We start from the raw sequence: 8,959 nt of genomic DNA, 5'->3' as shown, positions 1-8,959 counted from the left end.
GTGCTCAGCTTCCAGGAGCTTTCCCAGTTCATGGCTGCATCCCTCACCAGATCACTGGTGGAGAATGTTTTGTACCTCCAGGCTTGCTGGCCTGGTCTCAAGTGGTACTTTCTGGTAGAACAGAGAGTGGGAACAGTTGTAAACTCCAGGAAAAGGGTCGTTGGCTGATGCCTTTGCAGTGTGTCTTGTTGAGCTTGTCAGATTTTACCGAACAAGAATCGGCATGTTTCATACGTGCTGAAGGACTGATAGTTTCCCTTTGATGACACTGGCTAATCTCTCAGTATTAAAAAAATAATCTCTCAGTATTAAAAAAATTTGCATGTATTGGAGCACATACCTAGGGGCCCACAGGCGGTATTCTCCATATTTAATTTAGAATTTGGTTCCTGTTGGCAATGGCTTCAATTAAAGCAATAAAAACATCACTTACCACCTTCCATTCTGCTCTCAGTGTTAGAGCTGTGCTGTTCCCTCAGCCATGTTGGAGCTGTTCAGTGTATGCAGAGGAGATGTGCAAGGGGATCTTTGAATAATGCAGTAAGACTTAAACCACTACATCAAAATAACACAGACATCACCTTTTTTCCTTGTAGCTTCCTATGGCTACCAAGTCTGTTTAAATTCTGTTTTTTCCTTTATGCCAGTAGGGAAACTGTATGCAAAAATGTGCCCTCTTTCAGTACTACATCACCAAGACTGAAAATGGAGAGAAGTCAGAATTATGGTTCCTGCAGCAGTTTCCATTTTACAATGTGTTACGTTTAAGTCTTCAGTAAAACATCTCCCCAACACTAAGGAATGCGACAAATCATTCACCAACAGCAGGAAGAGGAATTTCCATTTTCTTTTAATCCGTGCACCAGACATGACAATAGCACTATAGGGTACTTTGTTTTATATGCATGCTGTGTTCAAGTAGCAAAAGAACTACTTGTATTCAAAAGAGGAGTAACTGTTGACACTAACTCCGGATTTCCATGGGTTTTGCTGCTGAAGTTTTAATTTTTAAATGCATTACAACAGTGGGTTTGTATTTCTGTACTTTACAGGCCATTTTATTTATACAGTGAATTTTAGAGTAAAATGGATTGGAGGTCAAAGTGTGCCTTTTCTCATCCCAGAATGGGAAGGTATGTATTTCCCAAAACAAAGAAGCAGAATTCTGTACCTGGGCGTACTAAATGTTACTATTTTAGTTACAAAAAAATGGTGTGCTATTTCCCTTGTATACTGCTATGGAATCTATGTATACAAACAATGTACTGCAGCGCAGCCTGGTAACAAGCTAGGCAGTCAGACCCACCGCATACAGATGGTAGGAGGATTAATTCATATTCAGAAGGCTCTTTAATTGCAGTCACTTTTATACAATTACCAAAATCGGTTCAATCACGCTGAATACTTCAGTGCATACCCTAATATACAGCGTTTATACATTCATTCTCTGCAACCTTTCATGCACACTACCACTGCATGCTCCGTTAAGAGCACTTCTTAATACCCTATGCTTTCTTCAGTTAGCTACCAACTTTCAGTTTTACTAAAAGCTGTTATTCTTTTAGTGAATACTCAGGATTTTTGTAATACAGCCATTAAAACTATTGCTTCTCAATTTACTGAAAAAAAACTGAGTCAAAACTGAGGTCTGAGTCTTCTTGCCAACACTTTCTGGGATGAATTAGACAAATCAGTGGAATTGCACCTGTCTGCAGGAGAAAAAAAAAATAGCCAAAACCATGTTTCACAGGCAGAACTTTCTATCTGATGGCAAGGGGGGGAAGCCTCCTCCAGCTCAGCAATGCCCGTTTTGCAGCGCGGAACGTTAATCAGCTCCAAAAGGAACGGTTTCCTCCTCCTGGGAGGAAGCCCTAGCAGTTACAGTCAAAATAGCTGCTAATGGATATGTGCCAATACTATTTGAAAATAAATACTATTCATATAGTTCCATGCAGTCTTATTTCTCAGTATTAATTGAATGGTGGAACAATAATATTTTATTTATATATATGTATATATAATAGATGAAAATTGAGACCAGAACGGGTTTTTTTATTTACAAGTTACTCATGCAAATGCTCACAAAAATTGTCTTAAAGTTCCTGAGTGTTTTTTATCTCTGGCCATCTGTCACAATCAAATTCAAATTATTAATCAGTGGAAAGAAAAACATTTATTCAGACATGTTTGCTAAGGTAAAAAGGCTCGCAGATACATTGTTCGTACCAAAAGATTATGTTAGGTGTTAAGGAGGTCAGTAGGGAAGGGATAAACTTTATCACATTAAGCTGGAAACCTCTTTAAGTGTGAAAGGTCTGTGTCTTTTAACAGTGCTTTGCTTTTAGCCATAAATATGCAATGGTGGTATTTGAATTTAAGGCTATTTGAGAAAGCAGAACTGTATATGAAAGTGCACTGTTGCTGTATCAGTGGCGCAACAGTCCTTCGAAATACTATGGCATTAACGGTCTCTTAGATCGTGAATTTGATATATTCATGGTGGAAATACTCGTTTATTCTGCTTTGAAATGAATTCAAGCATTATTAGCCAGGCTGTCAGACAACATGGAACTAAAATCGGCGTTCCATCACTTTTGTTTGTCCATTGCAATAAGCAACACATTGTTCTCCTGAGAAACGCAGATGTTCTCTCTTGCCAAGCGTTGTTTAATGTTGGTCTGTTGAGCAGTACCACCAGATGATGCCGGTGACCCCATCTTAAGAAAACTGGGGCCAAAGCCTCTACTGGCACAAGGGGACACAACTTTGGTGGTGTTGTGAAGTTCAGGACACGGTGTGACTATCACTGTAGCTCGGCAAAACTATCAATTGCCTTTGCACTGAAATAACAGCTAACGGTCTTCTGCGATACAAATACTTAGATCCACCAGGTGACAGGTAGTCAGTATTTTTAGAGCTACTGGGTGATTCTAAATTGTTATTCCAGGTGCCTGGCGTGCCTCAGGGTCACGCTTAACATTTCAGACAGCAAATATTTTAATGACATAGCCATTATTATACATACATGTAGAAAATTAGAAATTTAATGCTGGTTCTTTCCTGCCTTGCACCTGGTGTAATCATTTACTATTTATAAAAGGGATGAGACATTCATAGAATATTAGTATTTTGCATTCACTTTTCAAATATAGAAATAAATATGCAATGTACAAGGGCTCACCAGTTTTTAATACTGCATTTCCAAAGTTCAGGAGAAAGTCACTTATATTTTACTGGAGATTTTTTCAGATGCACTGTATCCCTGCACTGTTTCATCTAGACATAAAACAGCAGTGGGAGGAGGAATTAGTCTTACAGATGTAACCTGACTTCAAAAGAGATTAAGGCCAGTTATTTCCACCAGCATATTCCCCACTGACTTGCTAGTCTGTTGTAAATCTGAACCTAAGTGTACATTTGGAAACAAACTACAAGACAGGAAAGTCATTATAATTCCTATAGACCTTCTAATAATTCATATAGACTTTTCTTATCCATAGTCTGTAATTATTATACTGGAAGCTAAGAATAATTACCTTTAAACGTTTTATAAATCAAGGCATAGATGGATTTTATATCTGATAACCTACTTTGAATGAAGAAACCAAAGATCTCACTAATTCCTCATGTAAACGTGCAATTTCAGTGAACGCTCTCCACCCACTGGTATCAGTTGAATTTAAGCTTATGTCCATCATACAGAGATTTCATCATGAAAACATATTTTTAAAATGCAGAAACATCCATGTTGCATTCTTGTATTTCTCTTTTGCAATGTTGTTCCTTGTCTTTGGGAACTAGCACTGGTTTTGTACTGTACCATATACAAGTGTAGTTTTAAAGAGTTTCTCATTATTTTGTAATGAATGCTAGAAATCAATGATCACAGAAATCAATCGACCAGTGTGCAAGTTAGAATAACTCTTGGTATGGTGAGGTTGTCATTTTTAGGCACAGATGTATATTATCAATGTAATAATAATAATAATAACAACAACAACACAGAAAGAAAGTCTGTGTTCTGCCATCTGTAAATAACTTTCACACTGTATGCACCTCTCAGTTTAAGCTAGTTCTGTGAGCGCGTGAGCTTTCATCAAACTATTTCTGTTCTCAGTTCTCCAGTTCCTGAAGAAGAGACCAAGAAGTCGTAAATCCACTCAGGAGGCAGTGTAGTCAATTCACACACAAAAAGGGTGCTCGGGTGAAATAAATACAAAGTGACTCATAGTAGCCATAGAAGAGTAGAATTTCACTAAAACCTGTAAATTCTGTATAGGTCCTCTCTTCTTCTCCCCACTGACAGAAGCACAAACCCCAGATTTTCATCATTGTTACAGTTGCTCTAAGTTCCACTTCCCATTTACTCCTCCTGCAAATTAGACAGTTTATCCTAACAGCCAGCCTCACAAATTCTCCGTCAGGGCCCTTACTGGACTCACCTGCCCCAGAATTTTAGCCGACCATGTTCAAGACCAGCTGATAAAATCTGTTTTGAAGAAAGACTGGGGAAAATCATCAGCGAGGCCTCTTTCCATGGGACTTGCTTTAAAGCTGAAGCACCCCCTCTTGAACCGGACACATACAAGTCCATGGGACCTGATGGGGTGCACCTACAAGTGCAGTGGGAACTGACAAATGTTGCAATGCCACTTTTGATTGTCTTTGAAATGTTGTGGTGATCTGGGGAGGTTCCTGAGCATTGGAAGAAGGCAAACGCCACTCTTATCATCAAGGAGGGCAAGAAGGACGACCCCAGGAATGACAAGCCAGTCAGCCTCATGTTGATCCATGGGAAGGTGATGGAGCACATAATCCTGGAAACCAGTTCAAAACACATCAAGGGCAAGAAGGTGACTGGGAATAATAAGCATGGATTTTTGAAAGGGAAATCGTGCTTAACTGACCTGACAGGATGCTGGGTTGCATCAAAAAGGGCATCACCAGCAGAGAGAAAGAAGTCATTATCCTGCTCTACTCAGCGCTTGTCAGGCCACACCTGGAGTACTGTGTGCAGTTCTGGTCCCCATTATACAGAAAGGATGTGGACAGGCTGGAAGGGGTCCAGAGAAGGGCCACCAGGATGATCAAAGGACTGGGAAGCCTGCCATATGAGGATAGGCTGGGAGAGCTGGGTTTGTTCAGCCTTGAGAAAAGAAGGCTCAGAGGGGATCTCATCACCATGTACCAGTACTTAAGGGGTAGTTACAAAGAAGATGGAGACTCCCTTTTTACAAGGAGTCACATGGAGAGGACAAGGGGGAATGGACACAAGTTGCTCTTGGGCAGATTCCGATTGGACATGAGAAGGAAATTTTTCACATTGAGGACAGTCAACCATTGGAATAATCTCCCCAGTGAAGTGGTTGACTTGGCCACATTGGACACCTTCAAGAGTTGTCTGGACAGGGCGCTGGGCCATCTTGTCTAGCCTGTGCTCTTCCTAGAAAGGTTGGACTTAGATGATCCCTGAGGTCCCTTCCAGCCTGTGATTCTGTGTGATTCTGTGACTGGCTCAGTAGAGGAGGGGGGAACAGCTGATGTTTATCTTGACTTCAGTTTGGCTTTCAGCACAGTCTCCTGTAATATTCTCATAGATAAACTGATAAGGTACAGGCTAGGTAAGTGGACAATGAAGTGGGTTGGAAACTGGCTGAACAGCTGGGCCCAGAGGGTTGCGACCAGTGGCACAAAGTCCAGCAGAAAGCAGTCACTAGTGGAGTATCCCAGGGGTTGATAACTGGGTCCAATACTGTTTAACTTCTTTATTAATGACCTAGATGATGAGACAGAGTGCACCCTCGGCAAGTTTGCAGATGATGCAAAACTGGGAGGAGTGGTTGATATGCCAGATAGCTGTCCTGCCATTCAGAGGGACCTCAACAGGCTGGAGAAATGGGCAGACAGGAAGTTTATGAAATTCAGCGAAGGGAAATGCTAGATCCTACATCTGGGGAGGAACAGCCCCAGGCACCAGGAGCTGACTCGGTGGAAAGGAGCTTTGCAAAAAAGACCTGGAGGTCTTGGTGAACAAGTTGACCATGAGCCAGCAACATGCCCTTTTCACAAAGAAGCCTTACAGTGCCCTGGGCTGCACTGGGAGGAGTGTTGCCAGCAGGCTGAAGGAGGTGATCCTTCCCCTCTGCTCAGCTCTGGTGAGGCCACAGCTGGAGTGCTGGGTCCAGTTCTGGGCTCCCCAGGACAAGGGAGAGGGAGGCATATTGGAGCAAGTCCAGCAAAGGGCCACTAAGATGATTAAGGGCTTGGAGCATCTAACATAGAAGGAGAGGCTAAGAAAGCTGGGATTGTTTAGCCTTGAGCCGAGAAGGCTTGGGAGGATCTCATCAGACTACATAAATACCTTGTGGTGGGGAGTAAAGAAGATGGAGTCAGACTCTTCATGGTGTCCAGTGTCAGAACAAGAGGCAATGGGCACAAGTTGAACTCCAAGATTTTTGTTTAAACATAAGGAAGAGTTTGTTTGCTTCTTATTTGAAAGGTGACTGAGCACTGGCACAGGCTGCCCTGAGAAGCTATAGAGTCTTAATCTTTGGAGATACTCAAAATCCCACTGGCCACTGCCCTGAGCAACCTGCTCTAGTTGATTCTACTTTGAGTAGGCAGGTTGGCCGAGGCAATCCCTTGAGGTGCCTTTCAACCTTAGCAATTTTGCAATTCTGTGATTACCTCTCAGTGGCTATTACAGGACCCTTTGACAAGATCTTTTCCAAGACACAAAGGAAAAAGAAAATAAGCACCATCAGCATACAGATGTTAGCAGTAAACAACTGTACCCAAGGATGCCTGGACATCTAAACTGATCTTCATTGTTTTAAAGCTTAAAAAGAGCAAACGGAACAACAAGTGCTAGGTAGCACCAGTCTGTAATGCAAAGACTGGAAAACTCTTCTTTGCAATGCAGTGTGGCAGTAATGCGATGAGCAGTAACTCTTTGCCATTGCAAGGCTCTGCTGAAAAGGAAGGTACTCAGGGAGCCTCAGGAATCTGATTTACTTCTTTGTTCCCTTAGTCTCGCTTTAGGTTTACTTTAAGTAAACCAATACCTTGAGTGAAGTAGAATACTAAAAATAAAATAAATCCCCTGGTCCCCAAATAAACTGAAAATAAAGCTCTCATTACAGAGAAATAATTCACTGCCAAGCAGAATGTCGCAGAACAGGATTGGTATGACTAGAAGATCTGTCACAACTGAATTTCAGAAAAGGACGTAATTTCTTTCTGGATCGCATTAAAAAGATCAAAACATCTTCAGCATAAGTACTGTAAGTACATTCAACATATATGCTGAACTATGGAAATGGCCAGGAATATTTAGCTGCAGCTAACATATTGTTCCCTTTTTGCCTCCTCCCTAAACACTGTACTCTCTCCACAGCCCAGTCATCCAGTATAAGCCAGTTTTCTCTCTCAAAACCTAACTCCAATTCACTATTCTCATGTGTTCATAAAGGCTTTTAAATATACATTTGCACAGGATCCTCTCACCTGCTTACAAAAGACAACTGCTTCCCACCATTAAAATAAGATAACTGAAATACTGGGAAAGCACATTTCTCTCATTTATCCAGTATGTGTTATATTGTTTATCTAATTAAACTGTAATTTCCTTCAGACAAGACACATGTGCAGAGCAGCACGCAATTTCAGTTTCCAAAGAAAGACTGAAAAATGCCAAACAGAAACAGCAGTCACATGCACAGCTCAGGGTACGGAGGATCCCTGAGTCAACCTTTACCTTCAATAGCCACAAAACTTCCTGGGCTAGATCATGAACGTCGTTTTGATAGCTACACAAACAACTTCAAACAAGACTATATTGTTATATATTCATGAAGCCATTGCTACAGCTGGGCTAGCTTCAGACTCTGGCTGATCTGCAGCCCTGCCTGAGAGCCACTGCAGCAACCCTCAGCCTGATACTATGAAGCACTGAGGAGCCAATCCTACTCCCATTGAAAGAAATGGGAAATTTCCCATTTACTGCAGTAAGATCCCAAGTTTCAGTTCTTCCTCTATCACTGTTGTCACTCAGTGACGTTGTACCTCAAAAATGTCCTTTATATAAGTAGTAGGGATTTTTAAAAGAAAACAAAAAAAAACCAAACCCTCAAACAGAGGTAAAATGCTTGATGCATTACCTTAAAACCTGGTTGCATATCTAGCAGAGCTGACATGACTACTCTCAAAATTACCAGATGTTTCCTCTACCAGCGTAATCCCAGCATTGCCACGGTTTCCTTCAAGCAAGAGATTTTCATTTACTTATCTTTCCTCTGACAAATACCTTTCGTACTGACAAATCATAGGCCTTTATTATCTTCCTGTTGGCTTAAAAAATAAAACAGATTGTTTGAAACAGTTCCAGTTCTGTGCGTACATCAAGATCACAGCTCGCTCTTCATGCAGAGCCACCTGCTGACAGCCATGTATATTAATTTTAAATCCTTAAAATCAGAACTGGTTGGTGTTCGCATCACATGTTGATAATTAGAAAATAATGAATAGAAAATATGTAAGTCAATTTTAATCAACAGAAACCTTTTACTCCTACTCACGTTGAATTTGAACTGCTGCCTCCGTTTCCTGGAAAACAATAGGTTTTGGCAACTTTTTTCTGGCTCTTTATCTGTATCAAAGGGCTTTGAGGGAGAGAATTTAAAAAGCAGAACATTAAAAGCAAACATAACTATGCAGCAACCCTGTTGAATCTTGAAACATTTGTAAATCTGCACAGATACTGCACATCATGATATTTGAGAGAGACGCCTTTTGGCAGTTACAAACACTTCTGGATTTTAATTTCAGACGTGGGCAAATTTCCACTCACCCTGATTCTGTTCAACAGTGAAATGAGCTGCCAAAGCCAGAGGGCACACAGCACCGTGTGGCACAGTGTACCTCTGACCACTGTCCAGATCAAGAACGCCTGATGGAGCAG

Source organism: Phalacrocorax aristotelis, chromosome 2 (assembly GCF_949628215.1).
Source record: "Phalacrocorax aristotelis chromosome 2, bGulAri2.1, whole genome shotgun sequence".
Lineage (NCBI taxonomy): Eukaryota > Metazoa > Chordata > Aves > Suliformes > Phalacrocoracidae > Phalacrocorax > Phalacrocorax aristotelis.
This window is presented reverse-complemented; position numbering follows the sequence as displayed.